The 20522-nt window shown below is 37.5% G+C and overlaps 2 long non-coding RNA genes across 2 annotated transcripts in view; one reads left to right on the forward strand and one right to left on the reverse strand.

The window, feature by feature from the left end:
* LOC106032302 (uncharacterized) overlaps positions 1-20522 on the reverse strand; it is an 89910-nt gene extending 69388 nt beyond the window's left edge. Inside the window, exon 1 of the long non-coding RNA XR_010831161.1 lies at positions 20357-20522. This is a non-coding gene — a long non-coding RNA (uncharacterized lncRNA). The remainder of the gene's footprint in view (positions 1-20356) is intronic.
* LOC136790718 (uncharacterized) lies at positions 639-19987 on the forward strand. The gene is made up of 3 exons (XR_010831160.1): positions 639-764; positions 10553-11203; positions 19888-19987. It is a non-coding gene; the product is annotated as an uncharacterized lncRNA (long non-coding RNA).

A 20522-nucleotide genomic window follows, 5' to 3' on the forward strand; every position in this document is an offset into this window, starting at 1 on the left:
ATTGAAAAGTACATAGCATGATCTGATCTGCCAAGCATTCCTCAAGGTTTTAGTGATAAAATCCTTTGGAGATATCCTTAATACAACAGGGTGAACAAAAGCATTACTGAATTCCAATTTCTACTATTAACATTTCATTATGTTTACCTATAAAAATTTCAAAGATCCTCTCTTCAGAGAGTGGAAGTGTCTGTCAAAGTGAAAATGAAAAGGTAGACAGTCTGAACTTCTTCTATCACTATTTCTAATGGAACTCTCCTTACTCCACATAGGGCAAAACATTGGAGATGAATAATAGGGATGAATAATCATGTGATCTAATGGCTTGCCTCAGTAGGGGACTGCAGTTAATGATCCAAGAAGTCACTTCAAGTGACTATTTGTACTGGGATGGGATGTTAACTTTCCCTGCAGCAGCCCATACAGTGCTGTGCTCTGCACTTGTAGCTAAAACAGCAGTGGTATCACACCAGTGTTGTGTCTGCTGCTGAGCAGTGCTGGCACAGCATCAGGACTCTCTCTAACCCTCCTAGGGGTTGGCAAAGATGTGAGAAAAGAAACATCACCAGGGCAGCTGACCTAAACCAAACAAAGGGATATTCCATACCATATGATGTCACACTCAGCAATAAAAGTTGGAAGAAGGAAGAAGAGGGGAGGCGTGGGCTCTCGTTGTGAAAACGTCTGTCCTCCTCCCGAACACCGGCTACATGCATTGAGGCCCTGCTTCAAGGATGTGGTCAAGCATTGCTCATTTGTGGGAGGTAGAGAGTAATTTCTTTCCTCTGCACTTCCACATAGCCTTTACTTGTTTTGTTTAGTTTTCCCTTTCCCCCTTTCCCCTTTTTTTCCTCTTTAGTTAAATTGTTTAGTTAAATTGTTTAAATTGTTTAATTAATAATAATCTTTCTTTAATTATTAATTTTTTTCCTTTAATTAAATCATCCTTATCTCAACCCGTGAGTTTTTCTTTCCTTTACTTCTTCCTCTTCTCATCTAAGGAGGGGGAGGGAGAGAGCGGTTGTGGTGTTCAGCTGCCTAGCACGGTAAACCACCACAGTCCTTTTTGGCGCCCAACGTGGGGCTCGAATGGTTGAGATAAGAGTAGAATTGATTAAAACGCTTACAGCTAACACACTTACTTGCTAGTCACCATGTTCAGTGTCCTGTTAATATTGGCTTGTTTGATCACGTGTCATGCAATCCGTGTCATGTTCTCCTTTCTCCTCTATATCCAGTCCGAGAATGTGTGCTACAATCTGTTGTGGATTTTTTTTTTTTTTTAAATTCGCTGTGCTGCCAAGCACTGGCCTTGAGTTTAATCTGACATTCAGGCTCTGCACTGTTATCATTTGGGTCTCATGGAAACTATCTTTTAGAGAATGTTCAGAATTACACTGCCTTCTTTTCCTCATCTGGAAGTCAGTTTATGAATAATATCAGGAATGGTACCTCCTCCTTCTTTCACAGTGGGCTAATTACAACAGTTTCTGAGTATTTTGAATATCCATGCATAACCCATATATTACTATTTCTAATTCTGAATAACGGGTTTCCTCTTCTGTCTAAGATTAGTCGATTGTTTAGAAAGCTTACCCAGGAATCTGTCCCAAAACAGTCTTGTGGCAGGTGGCAAGGTGTGTGGGAGGATATCGGCAGGTACCTGTCATGAGTGTCTCCTCCAATAGTTTTGGACTTCACCTCTGAACAAGTGCAAAATCCTAAAAACCTGATAGAATGTTTGAGAGTCATATGCCCTGACCCTGATAATGCTGGAGAACGACAGCTTGCAGCATTGTGCTGGGTCCTGGCTTACTCCTATCAAACACTGTTTAACATCATCCAGCACCTTGAAGAGAGGGAGGAAGTCTCTGAATCTGATGACCAGATAACACATGCTGTGACTGACTCAGAGGATCAACCAACTATGGTATCAGTTGCCCCATAGTCAGGTCAAAACGATGGAAATGGAAGTCAGCTTGTTTAGTAAGGGAAGAAGCCTCTCCTAAGAAAGAGGAAGAAGAGGAGAAGGCAGGCACCTCTAAAGCAGAGCCATCACAAAAACAGCAGGAAGAAGAGATGGAAATCATAAACGAATCAGAAACCACTCGATCCCTATCCCTGAGTGAGTTGCGAGAAATACGAAAGGATTATGGTCGACACCCAGGTGAACACATCCTCACCTGGCTGCTTGACGCTGGGACACTGGGGCCAATAGCCAACAATTAGAAGGCAATGAAGCCAAACAGCTGGGATCCCTCTCTAGAGAAAGAGTCATTGACAAAGTAATTGGGAGAGGGACACAGGTTCTCAGCCTCTGGAGGCGACTCCGGGCAGCTGTGAAAGAAAGGTATCCCCATAAGGAAGATATTGTATATCAAGTAGGCTAGTGGGCCACTATGGATGAAGGTCTCCAACATCTGCGGGAATTAGCTGTGCTGGAGATGATTTATAGTGATTTGGACAATGCCCAGACACCTCAAGATCCCAATGAAGTCCAGTGCACAACATCCATGTGGCATAAATTGGTGTGGAGTGCACCATCATCACATGCCAGTACGCTGGCAGGAATTCAGTGGGATGAGGGGATGGGACCAACACTGTATACTATGTCCTGCCAGCTTCAAAAATATGAAGACAATCTCTCTGCTCCGCTACAGGCCTGAGTCTCAGCTGTGGAGAAACTGTCCGAAAGACTTGACCACCTCGTAGAACGAGCATATCCCTCCTCATCCAGACAGTGATATTTCAGCCACTAAGAATCAGTATTTTCCTGCTTATATGGATATGGGCATGCAAAAAACTGCACTATAGTATGCAGGTTTTGCTGCATACAAGCATCACTGTTTATAGCCAGTGCTTAAAAACAGTTTAGCAACTGGAATTGCAAGTGCATATAAAAATCCAACAAAATTTATCAGCTGCCAGGAAAACTCTTAAGACCAAAATGACCAAAATATTAGAAGACATCTGAAAATGGAGATACAGGGTATGGATTTAAGGTATCTTGTTCCTTTATTCAGAATGTCATCACTAAACAATTCTACCATTTCTGCAGGATCAAGATGGTAATATAGTCAAAAATGAGTCATGTGAGGCCCACTTACAAGATCAGCAAAGGGCATCCAACAAGATCAGACTAGAGACAACTAGAAGTAGAATTGCTGAACTAATTAAGGTTAAAAATAATGGTTGTTTTTGAAGAATACTAGAAGCATTAAGTTTGAAATAACCATAAAAGAAGTATAGAACTGTTAATTTAATGTTCTGTTTTAGACTGTGATGCATGATAAAAATAAAACCTTTACCTAATAACACTTTTTTTTGCTTTGCAAGTGTTTGCAAAAAAAAAATAGCCTGTTCTTCAAGTTACAGACTCTATACATTCTTCCTGAATTTGTTTAAAAACAAAGTACACTCACAACAAGTGTAATTGTGATTATTTTTTTTTTTTTAACTTCAAAAGTAAAACTAATAATAATACAATCTTGGAGAAGCATATTGACTTAGATCTGAATCCCAAATTTTTCATCCAAGTTTAGCTATTGTGCTTGCTTCTAGACTTAAAGAATATCCTTAGATTTCAGGGAATGTAATTTTATATCTGCACTACAATAAAGGATACAACTCCAATTTGGCATTTTATCTTTAACAGGGTAAATTCTCCCACAGGTAAAACTTCATAGGTTCCGTCAGCCAGTATACTCGTAAGATTAACCTAAACAGCCAGTTTTACAGAGTGTTCTGACTAAAGAGCTCCCACACAGTCATAAGATCCAGCTGATTAACAGCTTGATCCTAAAAATATTAATGCCATTTGAAGAGTCTGAGGTGGCACAGCTTTAATTCAAGACATTTTGTCCCTACTACACATCTTTTATTCTACTCAGAAATAAACAGTTGACTGATATCAAAGGTTAGTAGAGTGAATAATAATATGTAAGGAAAGCATATTAGAATTTGGAAAACATTGATAAAAAAAGCATTATACTGGAGCTGCAGACAGTGGTTAAAGTTAATAGCACATTAACTCTGAAATTAAGAAAAAATGATGTTCAGAAACATCCTGGCCATACTGTTAAAATCTTCAGCTCAAGATTTCCAATACCATATTAAAGCCACATGTTCTTCACAAAGAAGATGGTGACCTTCTCTAACTACTGAACTAAACTGACTCCCTAGCAATATGATTGGACCTCTTCCAAATACATTCATCTTCCTAAATACTCATATAATAGTAAAAATTAAGGAAGTCATCAAATTGGGAAGTCTTTGCCTTTCATGAGTTTTGATGTTCAGAATCCTTCCCCCACACCCATGCACTTTATGAATAAGCTTTCAATGTGAAAAACTGTTTATTTCTCTACTATTTCTGTAATAAAACATCTAATATGGATTCATTATTTTTAAGTTTGTGATCTTAACCCAAATCAATATGGTTATATTTTTATTTCACCTACCACGTTTGCCAGGGGAGAAACTACCAAGTTTCATATTTTACTTTATCCTTGTGGAAGTGAGATCAAAAATGGTTCACAAAAAGTTTTAGAAGTTCCTTAGCTCTAGTGACTCCAGTCGCATGTAGAACTCTGCTTGCTTTTCAGACCTAAATTGATTTAAATGCTGCTGAGAAGTTCCTGTTTGCATGGTGGTTACTTTACCACCTTTCTAAGGTCATGTTTTCATCACTGGCTGCCTTAACCTCATTAGCTACACTGCTTGGAAATCACATCAGGTCATACTTTATTTAGAACAGGTGAGTTCTACTGCACAGGGCTGATAAATCAAAGTGAGCACAGATTTGTTTAGAACAGATTTTATTTTGGATTCTCATCAACAGTTTTCTCAAGGACTGTTATGTCACATACATACATCACCCACCAGACAAGCATGTTATTTGTAAGGAAGTTATAATCAGTTGTAGGGTTGTATTTTTCTGAATGATTCCAGTTGTTCTACAAGTTCTCTATTACCTGATCTTTATTTCTCATGACAATTAAAATAAATCAAACCTCTAAAAAATGAGGAATAAAAACATATCTAAATAAGGACTGAGAAATTCTAACACTGAAATACCAGGGCACCATTCAAGTGTTGCCTAACACTAAGCCCATATGCTCAGGATTCTGCTGTTGATGTCTGCCTATGCTTTCAGTGGTTGTGGATTGCAACTAGTCTTTATACCACCAAACGACTGGCCCTTACAGCAAGAATTTTAAACAGATCAGACAATTCATCAGCTGAATACCTTTTATAATGACTCAGTGTCATTAGTCACGGTGTCAGTAAGATGAAATATACCTCTTCCTTCTGCTGGGAGGGGGGGGCAGAACGGACACAACACAAAACACACCACAACAACTGGAGTTCCACAAAACAAAGCACTGGTAAAGACAAACTTACATTTGTCAACAGGCAGTACCCCCCATTTCTATAGCAGGTTTACTTTTGTGTGGGCTTTTGATGAACCAGTGAACTAAGCAACATTGTGGGAGAGAAACTGTGGAGGGTTAAGTGAATAATTCAGGAAGTGGAGAGGCTTAATTACACTGTCAGACCATCAAAGTTTCCAAGTTTCCTCAAACAATAGAGATATTTGATAGCCCCTTTCCTACCTCCAAACTCATCTCAGTCCCTGAAAGCATGGGCAACTTCAAAATCATCTCTGCTTTCTCCGCACAAACACCCCTCCCCCTTTTGAGGTGGGGAGGTAGGGGAACACTGAATTTCAGATTTGGCTTACATTATGTAAAAGCCTTGAACAAACTTTCAGGAAGGTAAAGTCTTAAATTTCATTGTTCTCTAGTGCCCAGACATATTAAACTGGGTTGTAGAGCAATGCCCCTCTTAACTGGGGACACTAAGTCATCTTCTGGATTTAAGTGTCTAAATTCTTTCTTTCAAAAAGTTTTCATTTTAAAAAAATCTCTCAGAAGACAAAGATGTGTTAGTAGTCTTTCAGCTAACAAATAGAACAATAGTTGAACCTAAAGTACTAATTAATTCCTGCCTGACAGCATTCCAGCTTTTTTGACAGTTTCCCTGATTGTCATGCTTTCATTTCACATCATAAAGACAGACCAAAAGAGACCAAGACCTGGTACATTAAACTTTCAACTTCAGTAATTGATCCTATTTTTAAATAATACTCGAAAACTGCTGTTTTATTTTATTGCTGTTGGTTTTTGTTTGTTTCTGAGTTCTAACTAGAACATTGCAATTCTGGACAAAAGTAAAACCATGACTGATTTGTAACTTAAGTATCTTTGATGAATCAATTCCTCAGCATAATGAGCAGCAGAATCAAAGTTGGTATCTTGGCTTTTTACCAATAAACACTAAGCAAAGACAATGTAAGCATTCACTTATTTCTTAAACTAAAATTTTTCATTATCATGACGACATAGTATTTTTATTTTATGTTGATGTCTTCTGGTCTTTGGAAGGTAAAAACACTGAGAAAACTATATTTTATTTTTCACTGGCCTAACATGACAGGAGAATAGGAACCATGATAATATCTCTCAGCACAACTGACATATAAAGAGAACAGAACAGTTTTGCTTTACTGATAGCCTAAAAAGAACTGTGACTCTCCATTTAGACTGCCAAATTTTTCCTTTTTATCAGGAACTACATCCAAGTGTCTCCCTTGATGCACTAAGGGCATTCTACTTCATGAATGGAATAAAGGTCAAGTTCTTCTGCACTGACATTCACAGGAGTGCACAGGGCATAAAAATATTTTCGTTCACTGCTGATTCTCAGAGAAGCCTGCCTTCTGAGCTTCCAGAGCTCTCTACTTCATCATCTAAAGGAAACCATACAGCATAGATCATCACTACTGGGACAGCTGAGCAACAAGCTATGGCCTCCTAACAGAAGAGAAGAGTTCTAATGTACCCCTTATGGGCATATTGTTCATTTTGTTTGATGAAATAGTCACTATCCCGCTGACAAATCTGAATAAGCTCTCCGGTGTAACTACCATTTATACAATCAGTGTGAACTTCTTGGGCATTTTCACTCTACTTTTCAAAGATACAAAGTATATTCCCACTTTTAAAGATATCTACTACTCTAGCCATTATATAAGCATAATCAATATTTTCAACTGCTGCCTAATACTGAAAGAAACCCCTTTTGCACTTGAGTTACCACTGAGGTACAGCTCCTTTTCTGACCACGCATATGATGAAAAGAGAAATCATGGATCAGTATCATCAAAAAGCATTCCCTTATCAGTTTATCTAGGCATGATTCTAAGAACATTCTTCAACTACATGCAACCCCCAAAGACAGCAGCACCAGGAATGGCTTCTTGCTTAAACTAGCCTCATAACTAGAATACTTCTCTAAGGAGTTGAAGATTAGGGTCATCTCTCTTCTTCAGGGAAGCTCCCAGGTATTTCTACACTGCAATCAAGATGCAACAGCAACTCTCTCGTTTGGATCTATGAACCAATTTCAAAAGCATAGAGGCAATTTCTGTTGAAGTGCAACTATGTCAGTACTTATCCCAATACTTTTGCAGTTCAACATGCTGAGCTACATGCTGCTAAAATAGTTGTTTGGCAGTATCCAGGTGGCCAATTTTATCTGTGTGTACAAAACCTCATTTAAATTTTAACTGTATTTACTCTATTTGAAGATGAAAACAAAAAGTGACATTAACTTTTTTTTAAAGGGTTACAGAAAAAAATCTTACAAAATAAACACTTTAGGCTTGACAGTTGCACCAGGAAAGGTAGAAGAAACTACCATAATTTGGGGAGGGAAAAAAAAACACACCACAAATCTCCACACCACGTTAAAAGGAACATTGTTACGTATATCAGATAGTCAAATTGACAATTGACTTTTCAACAGTGAAAGAGCACCATTAGGTTTGGAAATTGGCATTTAAAATAGCTAACAAGGTCACAGATAAGGGAGATCCAGCTGACAGTCAGCTACAAGACTTTCAACAAGATTAGTTGCCAAAGCTTCTTAAAGAGACTAAGTAGTCATGGGATAAAAGGAAGGTCCTCACATGAACATAGAATTTGTTAAAAGATTGGATAAGGTGGAGTTTCATAGCAGAGTAAGGCTGTGAAAATTTACACGTGCTGGGTTACACGCTGTTCAACACTACAAGTTACATGGAAAAGGAAATAAACAACGAAGTGACGGATGATGATATTATGTTGTTCCAAATAGAAGAGCTTAACATTGACTGCAAAGACATGCATAAGACTCTACAAAACCGGATAATAAAATTCACAGATCAAATTGAATATAAGTATCAGGTAAGGAATAAAAAAACCCACAACCCTCTACACATAGCAGTGGGCTTACCACTACTAAAAAAAATAAGTTAGAGCTACAATAGTAGTTCTGGAAAAAAAAATATTTAAGCATTAGAATGGACAAAATAAACCTAACAAGTATGATGAAAGGTGCTGAGCCTTGACAGAGCCCACAATGAAGCTATTTGAATCTCAAAAATCAAGCAGATCTAAAAAAGGCTCAGAAGTTGCTGTATAAGAGCTCAAAAATCCACAGCTGAAGGGCACATTCTGAATGTGTTTTCAGAACACATTAGAAAGACAGCTACAATAAAAGATCTTTCCCCAGTAACTGTAGCATTAACATCACCACCTAAAAATATGGACTGGTGAACAGTCTTTCAAACATGGTGCAACAGTTTGCTCTGATCACATAGAAACCTGAACATATACCCTGGGCAGTGCTTACATAGTAGCCGGTAGCAAGATTCATATGAACAGCAATATATTCCTTTACAGGATTTTAGATAATCCACTTTGTGTTCTATTTGGTGCCAGGTTGCCGTTATGATTGCTCCTAAAACATGCTTAAGACAAAAATTTTCTCCTAAATCACACTTTCTAGACTATCTCCCTCTAAGGTATGGAAGAGTTTGTTGCTGGTACTCACTTTCTCACATTTATAAATAAAAGCTTCTTGAGAGTAATTGTAGTATAATTTAAAATACATCATATCGGGCTTATCTTGTAAATTTATTCAAAACTAGTATGAATTTACTTCTATAGTATTAAGTTTTCTTGCCACTTCCACTAGTCGTGAAGTAATATTTACTGTTTACCCAGCACGTTATTGCCCACCTGCTCCTTGTACTCTCAAGAATAATCAAACCTAAAGAAAGAGTATTTTGCTTGATCTCCGAAATAACTCTTTACATTCCAAAAAAATACAACCCCCTGAATATTTCAATTGAAACACTTCATTTTAGGTCTACATTTTAAAGTGTTGGACTTAAAGTACTGTTGAATAAAAGAAAGAATCCTCATTAGTGACCACATTGCGTCCATCATAGCAAGATGTATTACACTGAAAATTGGTTGGACTATTTTGTTCTCAGACTGATAAAACATGAAAGTATGTTCTTATTTCAATTTGCAGTCATGCAGCATAGCAAAGAATGCACAGAGAAGCAAAACCACTTGATTGCAACAGACAATTCAGATTCCTCACCCCCCAACACACCCTGTCCTTCCCCCTCCTCCCATTGCACCCCTGAGGGTGGGGAAGAGAAGGAGGGGTGGAAAAAAAAGGGGGGGGGAACTTATGCTTTCACATGTGTTTACAGAAATAAAGAACACCTTCAAGTTCTTTATATTACCAAGTAGTCTGAATATCTGAACAAAACACTTTTGCTTTCCAACAGGCATACACTACAATTCTATTTTCTCTTCTTCTAATGTAACAATATCCAGCATACACTCACTAAATAAAATAGTGAGTAAAATAAACCAAATAAACAGTGCCAGCATACAAACCCCGGTCAGAGTGCAAATAGTCAACACAAATTGCAGTATTTCCAAACTACTGATAACTCTGAAAGCTTGCAAAACAAATATGTAAGAAGAGTTAGGTATTTTTCTGAACATCCAAGGAAGTAAACAGAAAAGGCAAGACTTAACAGATTAAGGTATTATGCAGCCTGTTAACTCTAAGACATTTCCATCTGCTATTCTAGGTGCAGTAACCTCTGCAACCATGAGAGGAGGATTTGGCTTACCTGTAAGAGTCTTTAAATCTATAAAGTGCACAAACCTACGAAAGCATTACATCAATCACATTTTACAACTAATATAAGTGCTTTTCCAAGGCTTATATTATGACATCCAATGGGGAGAATTCTTTTCTATAGCCACTTCTTGAAAGTTATCTTCTTGTTCATGCCAGTTATTAAAGAGACAGTTTTCCAAAAAGGATCCAGTAGTTTCAAAGACTAACATTTTTTTCAAGTTGTATTTTCTTTGCATTAAGAAATAATACATTTTCAAGCGAATTGTATTTGGCTTTTGTGGTGGTCTGGAAAATATTTGAAGACTCTACCTTAGTGCAGAAAAAGCCTTTTTAAAAATATATTTTTATTTCATGAACTTGTTCTGATGCTGCTTTGAAAAGAGCTAAGGGCACTGAAGCCTGGTTTTGAGGTTGTACTGGAAAAGATCCTAAATGAAATCACATGCTGCAATATTCCAGGTAATGACTTATTTTTCTCTTTTCATCTTTGCTCTTACAGATGTGTTATTTTTCACCTTTTCACCTCCTTGCACTCAGTCTGCAAAAAGAACCCATCTCAAGGCAGAGAGAGGCCCTGCTGCTGTCCTGCCTCACACCAGCAAAACTATCAACAGGTAGGAATGGCATGAGGCGTGGTGACTGAAACCAGTGAAAGAAGTCACCAACAAGGTCAACTTGCACAAAGCTGGAATCTAATGATAGAGACAGATCAGGGGACCAAAGGACAGACTGATTATAAGACAATAAAAAACAACAGCTGAGGCACATCATCCCTAGCTCATTTGCAGACTATAAGCTGAGATGGACTTAGCACTTAAACTGAGTGAGAAATCAGAAAAAAAGAAATAGCATTACTTCTCCCTTTTAGTGGAAAGCTCCTGGAGCAAGTCCTGGGAAGTCTTACTTTCAGCTGGTCCTGCATCTATTGGTCTTGCTGTCACTGCCATCATTGACAGTAACTTATGTTGTCATGCATCACCATGGAGATCCCATAAAAACAATTAGTAGCTTTTGTTCAGTCATATGCTGTCACCAGAAGAGGATATAGCCTATGTACAAGAACTATTCTGGGGCCCACATGAAGCATTTTATTAACTCATTCCTAGCCAAAATTCAAAACTGTAAAAAGGATTATCATCTTTCCTTGCAGGTAATTCTGTGTTTCTGCTAGTAATGTGCACTTGTTGCCAAATGGAAGACCTGAGTATAAATGCCCTACTTGGTATTCATTCCTTGGTCAAACAGCAGTTGGGTGATGCATACATTAGTACATAAACTGCAGGGATGTTTGCTGGAAGATTTAGACATAGTGGTGATGAAACCAAGAAGAAAATATTTTTTTTCCTCCAAAACTCAAAGCTTTTCTTCAGAGCAATGTCTCAGACCCAGGAAAAGTAAAATAAAATTAACAAAAATAAAAAGCTTCATAGCATAAAGTTATTGTGGTAATACATGCAAAGGAGAATTTAAATTTTAGCATTGATAAACTGACAGTAAACAAGAGATTTTCCTATAAGAATGAGACTTCACAATATTTCCCATAATAATTAAAACAACTAACAAGTACCAGATACTTTTAGTCGATTCTCTGCTGTCAAGGAATGCTTCAGAGTTTTATAAATATCTGCTCAGCAAGCTCATTAGACTGGTGAAGTAAAACCTGGGGAATACTACTAATTAATAAAAGACAGTCCATGCAGAAGTGTCACAGGGTGAGTCGTCTGCAACACTGCAAAGGAAGGACTGCTTCATGCTGTAGTGCAACTGCATGGGCATCTGTGTCGATATTCAGTGGAATGGCACAGCTACTCTAATAGAATCAACAAATCACATCAAGGCTGTCACTCCTAACTGGGACAACAAAGTGATGCATATCTTCTTTAAAAAGATTATTTTATGGAAAGAAATCTACTGTAAAACTCCAAAGCTATCAGTGAAATGGCTGGTGATCTTCAGTTTCCAACTGCAAATATTTTTAGCAATCTATACCTGTCATAACTGGTGAGATTTTCTGCTACCATTCTTAAAAGCTTTGTAAAGCTTCCATTATTCCTGAGCAATTGGTAGTGACATGTTGTTGTTCTAATGAGTGCTGATGCATGAGTGTAATATTAAAAATATACTCTGATTTTAAGCACTGTTTTTAACAGGAAGTATACTGAATTTTCAAAATGTTTATAGCTGATACAGTTTTAAAACATTTCAGAGCTTCAAATCATTTCTTCCTCCTATTGCAGAATGTTTTTCTAAACACTACAAAGGAATTTTGGAATTTTATCTACTTTTGTAGCTAAAAGAAAAATCATGACCTTAGCTGTTGTACATGTCATTATAGCATCATGGCCAGAAGTTTAATAGCTTTGCTTTAACAGCTCATAAAAGTTGAGAACAATCTTTTTTTTTTTTTTTAATAAAGTACACTGTTGTAACCTAAGGAAAGCCTACAACTTACATTTGATGAGGTATACATTGCTTACTAAGGTTACAGTTGATTCAATTTTCAATCAAAGCAGTTTGTCAGGGACATTTCAGTAATGTTTAAGACTAATTTACACGAAGTTTTTTTTTTTTTTTGTGACTCGGGAAAAAGCAAGACAAACATTCTTTGGAAAACTGTCTAACTGTGGATATCAAACACCAGGTCATGCATGTATTCCCCTGTTCACTTTAATACTCCTCGGGGCAAAGCCTCGCAAGAAAAAGCGGTTAAAGTCTCATACAACTCAGGATAAATTATTTATGAATATTGTAGATTTAGGACAGACATTGTAAAGCCACAAAAGATTCTGAAGCAGATTTCTAGAGCTATCTAAACAGAGATTGTTTTATGATTGATATATCACTTCCTGCAGCAACGACACAGCCCCAATGTCTTTCATACTGATAGACTTCCAGACGGTCATGCCATGGAAAACAGCTGTTAAACTTTTCTGTTTACCCTAAGCACAAGAAACTCAGTGCTATGCATAAGATTTCTTAATCAAATCCTTAACCCACCTCTTGAGATAAATACCTCTAGAAATGTATACAGCAATGACTGTCACCAGCATTCTGGAGAACAGCAACTACTGATTGTAAGCCCTAAAATAGAGTACAGTGATAAAGTCAAGCAGTCGTCTTTGTGGAGCAGGTTAGATTGTCCACAGGAAAATAAAAATGGAGTTAGATATAAGGACAGGAAAAGAACTGCTCAAGGCTGGTCTGACATCAGCTAGTGAAAAGCCTTCAAAGCATTAGACTGATATTTTCCTTCCCGGGGTTCTTATGTTCCTTCAGGTGTTGAAGGATTTTTTGGTAGCAAACAGTACATGGGAGGTTTTCCTAATTCTGTCGGAGAACTCAGAAACACACAAAATGTGCAAAAAGATGCACAAAGTGTGGAATCGTAATCACAGTATGAAGAAAAGATATTGAACACAATACTCACAACATAGAAGTAGTAAATTCAGGAGCATGATATCACTGTAGTTTCCCAGTGGATGGGAGAGAATTGATTCCAGGTGTTGCAATTAGTTCATTGAGAAAGAAATAACCAGATAACAGTAGAGAATATCAAATTCCAGGGTTGATTTATTCACAATTATTTGTATGCCTGAGCAGGTGTCTTGACAGCAACAGCAGCAGCAGTTTTACAACTCACAGGTGTAACACCCCTTTCAGATCTCCAATGAAGGCAGCTGTGTTTGAACAGCTTCAGCCTGCCAGCATACAGCTCTTCATACTCCTGTTTTTCCCAAGACACTGTTCCCAAAACTGCCGCAAGCTTGTTCCATTCTCTTTACAAGTAAACTAGAGGCTCTTTGTGCTTAGGCACAATCATAACCTTATTTAATGTATTCCTGTTTTGCAACTGCAGGTATAGCAGAATCAGCAGTTCCCTGGTAGGCAGGAGTAAGGATACTATTTGCAGTTTGAGTTTTCCTCAGCTAGAAGCCACGCACAACTACCATGAAAAGTTTGGAGTTTACTACAGAACTTACCAATCCATTTTAGATATTCATAAATGCCCATTACCTAGCTGCACAATCAATAAGGTATTTACCTTTATGCCATCTCTGTGAAAGACCATTATCCTGACTTTATAGAGTGCGACACGGGAAATTAGAGTCTTGAATTCACATTGCACAACCGTGACTTGAATATCCATTCCTTATACACAGATAATGCTAGCTGGTTTAAAGCAGGATTAAAAGACACATCAAAGCTCCACAGATTAAAACAAAACTACTTAATAAGTAGTTTCCACAGGTACAAGATGAATTTAAGATTTTCTTTGGTGTGGCTGCTTCATTTTGGCATGTAGGAGTGCATAATATTAAACCTTAGTATGGAAACCTATTCTACTAAAGTCCTGTAGAAGTGAATAGACATTCAAATGGCTTACCTGTGCTCTGTAAATTCTCAAAAACAGCTATACTCCAATTTGTTATTGTTATTTTCAATGACATGAACATAGCTTAGAAGCTAGATTATGATTTTGAGTATTTCAACAGTGAAAAGGAAATTGAGAAGAGAAAAAGACTCTTCATTATACCTCTACTTAAGTTAACACTGGAAGCTGTGAGAAACACTGGTACTCAAGAAAACTGAGAATCTATTAAAATTCACCATGACTGATTCACTGGTGAGCATCAGCGCATTATTTCTAATCTCACTCAGATATAGAGATGCCACAAATTTATTGTTCCACCCTTTTTTTTTTTTTTAATTTATCCTTGCAAGGCCTACGTTTAATGGCTAGGTCTTTTTTGCTGTTGCATATGTGGTCTAGCTATCCTGAGGAGTGGAGACACAAGGCTAGCAGAGAACAAAAGCGACTACTCGCTTTTAAGAACAGCATTTTAGTTCTAATGGATCTCCTCCCAGCACCTGAGCACGTCAGAAGTGTGGCTTCCTCTCATCATTGTGATCTCGGTTCCCTGCTCCTCAGTCAGCAGGGACAGAGATTGACAGCTTGCTTAACTTCACAAGGAGAGAGACTAACTCTTGCCTCATGCGACTTAAAAGCGAGCCTTCTGGCAGGATAAGAGAGACAGGCTGCAATGGAAGACCCATCTGTTCTTACTCAACTAAAAGGAAGGTGGCTCTGATGCCAGGATTCAAAGGCAGAATGATGAAAATAGGGCAGCGTGGAGGAGCCTCTTTACACTGAATGATGCCCTAGTGGAGGCCTCTTATGTTAAGCTTCAGATTTTATCCATGTCTAGAACAGCATGCGATATGTTCATTAAAATAATTGTATATCATTATACAATTACATTTTATTATGAAACATGACCAGTAACTGTGATATACTTACAATTACTTCAGAAATAGAATACCTACATAGGCCTTTATAAAGTTGCAACACCCCCACCCCACAAAAAAGTCACCTTAATGGCATTTGTATGAACCAGATATTAAAAACATGTTTATATAAAGAAAGATTATTTAGATCCTCCAGTGGCTGAAGGGAAAAAGTTAAATATGTATTAGCAACTTATATATCAATTTGTCATATAAAATGGGAGAGTCAGAAGGAAAAAGCTACAGTTCCATAGAAACAAGTTGTTAGAAATTACTCTCTGATGTTTGTTATTGCTAAGTTCACAAGCAGTCCAAGGATGGTATTTTTATGAATACTCCTGAAACGTTAATATTTTGTGGCCTTCTTTCAGACAAAGCACACGCTACTTTAATACTAAACTGTGACATAGCTCAGTTAAAGTCCTAGGAGAAAAACACCTGTTAATGTTTTAAAGCTTGAATAAATGGATTAGATTGAAAGGCCAAACATTTCAAATGCTTTTATAACCCTCAGCAAATTTCTAAGTCTGTGTGCTGCTGTTCGACTCTAAGAAAAACAGACTTGAATAACTCCCCCCACCTCCTGGGGGTGAGGGTGCATTTAGGCTTGGATTGTTTCACACAGTAATCTCTGCTCATCCATTGACCTAATGAACTTTATTCCATGACTTTAGCTAGAAACGCTACAAAAGATTTTGGCTATTCAGAAACTTGTTCTCTGACATGTTACAATTAGAGTGAAAGCGTAGAACCTCATATTAAGTTCTTCACTCTGATCAGGCAAAACAAGTGTCAAAAGCCAAGCCGAGCAGAATTTGACCCACTAACAACAACCACCACCAAATAAATATTTACTAACAGCTGAAAGTTGGAAAGAAGAAATTTCTTGAAATTCAACTGTTCTTGAATCATGTTAGACTGTAAAAGAGTGACTAGTTAACCTGGAGCCAGGGATAAAAACAAAGAAACAACAACAAAAACAATAAGACAAGATGAGAAATCTCCATTAGCTTGTCTGAGGGTTTGAAAGAAATTTGCATGAAATTTTTGATTTGTTCTAAACCACATCATGACATTTCTATAACAAAATTTAAACTCTTCAGATATGACACTGGTGTTTGTGCTTTGTGTAAGTGGGCAACTAGAGCTACATTACTACTGGAACTTGTGTTTCACTGCAGTAGAACTCACGCCCTCTGGAGCTGTCAATTTCATAATCTTGAAAACAATGAAGACAATAAATATGTTCACGGTAGGGGATTAGCTGGTCTGCTAACCTGTCCTTTGGGACTCAGCTAATAGCATTCTGTTTGTCAGGGCTGTCAGAAACAATGTGAGGTATTTTGAAGGTTTTGAGATACCTATCATTCACAGCCCTCCAGGGCTGCCTAGAGAACAGGAACACAGTTTCATGAGAAAATATCAAAGTTTTCATCCTGCATTAGAACAAAAATGATATCCTTGACAACCTCAGGAAAAAGCGCAAGAAAAAAAATATTTATATTTATAGCCCAGTTTGCCATCCACACTATGGGTTTGAGCACCCATCTGGAGCATTGAGGGCTCAGGAGCATGTGCATGCTAAAAAAAGTCAGACAGAACTGCAATTTGGACCTATTTCTTGTTGCCCAGGTAAATGACTGACTTCTGCATGTCCCACCCCATCACACATTCAGCCTTCCCCAAACAACAGTTTTATAAAACATTAAACATCCCAACAAAACAGATGGTTTTCCTGATTTAGTATTTTTCTGAGAGGAAAAGACTTTCAGTACAACTCAGTGATTAGCAAGCACAATTTTGGCCCACTCTATTTTGCTGATGATAGCTAGCTGAGTGCTTCTGTGGTTGTCCCTCAGTTTTAAATTTGAAAAGCTACATGCTGGCTCTTACTGTACACGACATTTGATAACTGCTGCCTATGAAACAGCAGCCATCCAGTTGGTAGTAGCTTCTGCTGTGAATCAGCATTAAACAGACCACAGAGCATAACTGTAAGCCACTCTGATGTTCAACATGTTCTTTGTGTGCATTTAAAGAACAATTAAAGAACTCAAGATAGCTTTCAAGTGTCTGTCTTAAGTGGAGTGCATTTTAGCGTATAAGTTCACTTTTTTTTCCATTAAAAATGCAAAAAAATACACATTAACCTTTCAATCTTGCCATCTACTCCCCGTTACATTTTCTTCCTACCCTCCAATTGAAATATCACTTTGAAATGAAGCAATATCAGAATATTTATGATTTTTTCATACTGAAACTTTCAAAGCATTCAGTAATGTTTGAACATAAATGTGTTTTTAAATGGTTCTGTTAAATATGCAGTTGAGGCATAATATCAGCTGTATCTACCAGCTTAAATCATTGCAAGCCCCTTCAGTATTGTCTGTCATAAAAAGAAACATTTAGAGATCAGATCTCCCAAAGTTAAGTATTTACATTTGAGCCAGGTTTCTAAACTATCATCACAGTCAGTAGAGATACAGCCATGAAAACTAATGGATAAAGGTATTCAATTGACTAGCGACCTCCATGGAGAATGGCTCAGCTCATTCCAGATCCCACTGGCTAGATCACAACAATGCTTATTTGGCATTAAAGGGTAAAAGAACCCCCTAGAAATCAGACTAGAAATCAGAATCTGACCATTCATTTGTCATTTATTTTCCTTTTAGCCAGTGAATGCCTTTAACATTTTACTTTTCATTTTTAATCCACAAAATGGTTTCCATGTAAAGCTTTGTATTAAAAAAAAAAAAACAAACTAGGCACAGAAACATAAACAGTTTCCCCACTTTTTTCTAAAACTATTCAAAGTTTCTTTTAGGTTATGTATTTTTAAATGAATGCAATCTTATTCAGATCTCATTGATAAGACACACTGTACTTTAAAAGTATTTTGGTTAGGCTAATACAACATGAGGTTCTTATGAACATTATCATCACTTGTGCAAACTTTTTAAATGAAGAGATACTGGTCTAAACTGCATGCTTTATGTAATATTATAATTCGAGACTCTCATGGAGAAGTGGGAGCTGGAGTGCTTTTCTGCATAGAATATATTCTTGGTACATAGCAGCCCTGCAATTCACTTTCATATGTGATTTCCCCCCCATGTCATTTGAATAGTAGCTTTATGACTATTTTTGGCCTCCTGCTGTTAAGGGCCACAACGTTAATGGGAATTCTAAAGAATGCTCATTATGTACCAGAGAGTGCTGCAAGAGTCTTTTGGAATTATGCATCTCATCTGTGAAATTGAAATATGTTCTTTAGAAACAAGAAACATTACAGCCTCCTCTCGCAAAAGGAAGAATATCAATATTCTGTAAGGAGATCACTCTTAGTACAAAATCCTCAGTGTTTTCAATAGGTCACACTGAAACACGGCCTATTCAGAGACTTTCAAAGCAAGAAGCACAATGAAAAGAACTCAGTTCTCTTTCTTTCCTTGACCATGGGCATGGCTACAGGCAGAAGATTCTGAAATGAAGGGGGGAGAGTGGGGGGAAGGGAATTAAAGGAGGGAACAGGCACTTGGTCCAGATTTTCTGTAATCCTGACTCTAGTTCTCATATTTCCATCTCTCCTCATTCTCATTTTATCTTTGTGAAGAATTGTGTGCTTTTTTTCTCTGTTTTGTTCCCCCCCTCCCCCTTAACAGAATATGTGCATAGGCATCTTGTTTATTCTTCATACTATAAATCCTTAATCCACGTAATTACAGCTACTGTCAGGACACAGTTTAGTTTATTAAGGACCAGTCCACATCACCAAGAACTCCTCACATCTGCAAGCAGAGCTCTACAGTTCCCTGAAACAGATCACCTCAATAGTCACACGTGCTACTTCAGACAACTGTTTTATGAACAGCCATATTGCATTTGGAGATTCCTCTCTCATTTTAGTTCTCTCTGTAAATTACCTATAGCTTTAGTAGATCCTGCAGCAGGTACCATCTTAGCTAATGTATTTTTGCTTATCCAAGGCGTTTAGTAAGTATCCCAGCAGATGTACCCACAAAGGAGATGTCTCCGATAGAAGTTTTAAGAGACTTGTTCTGTACTCTACTCTTAGAGTTTCTTCTTTCTGGGGCTTAGCAGATAACATGTTAGACGCAGGTGCATCATTGTTAACTGGTATTTGAAATACTTCCGATCACATGGAGCTTTAATTAGACTACCCTATACCAAACGTTCTCAGATTTTTTTCTTAGCAGAATTAATATTTTAATAGAAAACATCTCAGAGATAAATTCAGCCAAGCAATATAATCCATCACTAAATTAATGAATGTATAGATGGCAAAAGAAAACCTTTTCAATGCATTTGGTTTCTCAGATGGCCATTACAAGCCAAATGGTTATATGTCCTTTATAACAAGGCACTCATATGACTCCCTTCCTACAGCCTCTACACAGAAATAACATCCAGCAGCTCCAAAGTGTCTTTTTTTTTTTTTTTGAACAAATTTGGCTTAGCAACACACATCATCATTATAACATTTTTCCCCCATCATTCCTTTCTTTCGTCTCCCATTACTTGCAGGAAGAAGATTGCCAGCTCCACTCAGAGACTCTACCCTGAAGCACCAAGCTGCCGACAGAGACACCACTTTATTTTTAAAAGATTGTTGCACACATAAAACAGAGCACTCAGAAACAGAAAAGACTGCTACCCACAACCTTTTCAGAACATGTTGCACCCCTGCCACTTTAAGCTATATAGAAGCAAAATAAGCACCCTGAAATTCCCATGCCACACACAAACTTAAAGGCAGAAAAAGTTAGCGTAAACCCCTACTAATCCCATTTCACACTACCTTGTCTCTATTTTCTTTTCAGAACAGGAATTCTTTACATCCTTAAAGTCAGTAGCTCCTATCAAACACACATGAAGATCTACCCCTCGCTACAGACCTCACAATATATTTCAAAGGCTTCCGAAATTTCTAATTCTAGCTAAACAATAAGATAGCAATTTACAAGAAAATACTTGAGATTCATTGCATAATTACCTTAGCATCCTGCTGTGATAGAGTTTATCTTCATAACTTGTTGATAGTTGCATACTATATTTCCTCTGACACCACACAGAACAAGAATAGTCCACCCTACTCTTGGGCAAGCAAAATTTGGGGGGGAAGGAAAAAATATTCCTCCTTTATTTAAATTATAAAAAAT

Source organism: Anser cygnoides, chromosome 4 (assembly GCF_040182565.1).
Source record: "Anser cygnoides isolate HZ-2024a breed goose chromosome 4, Taihu_goose_T2T_genome, whole genome shotgun sequence".
NCBI lineage: Eukaryota > Metazoa > Chordata > Aves > Anseriformes > Anatidae > Anser > Anser cygnoides.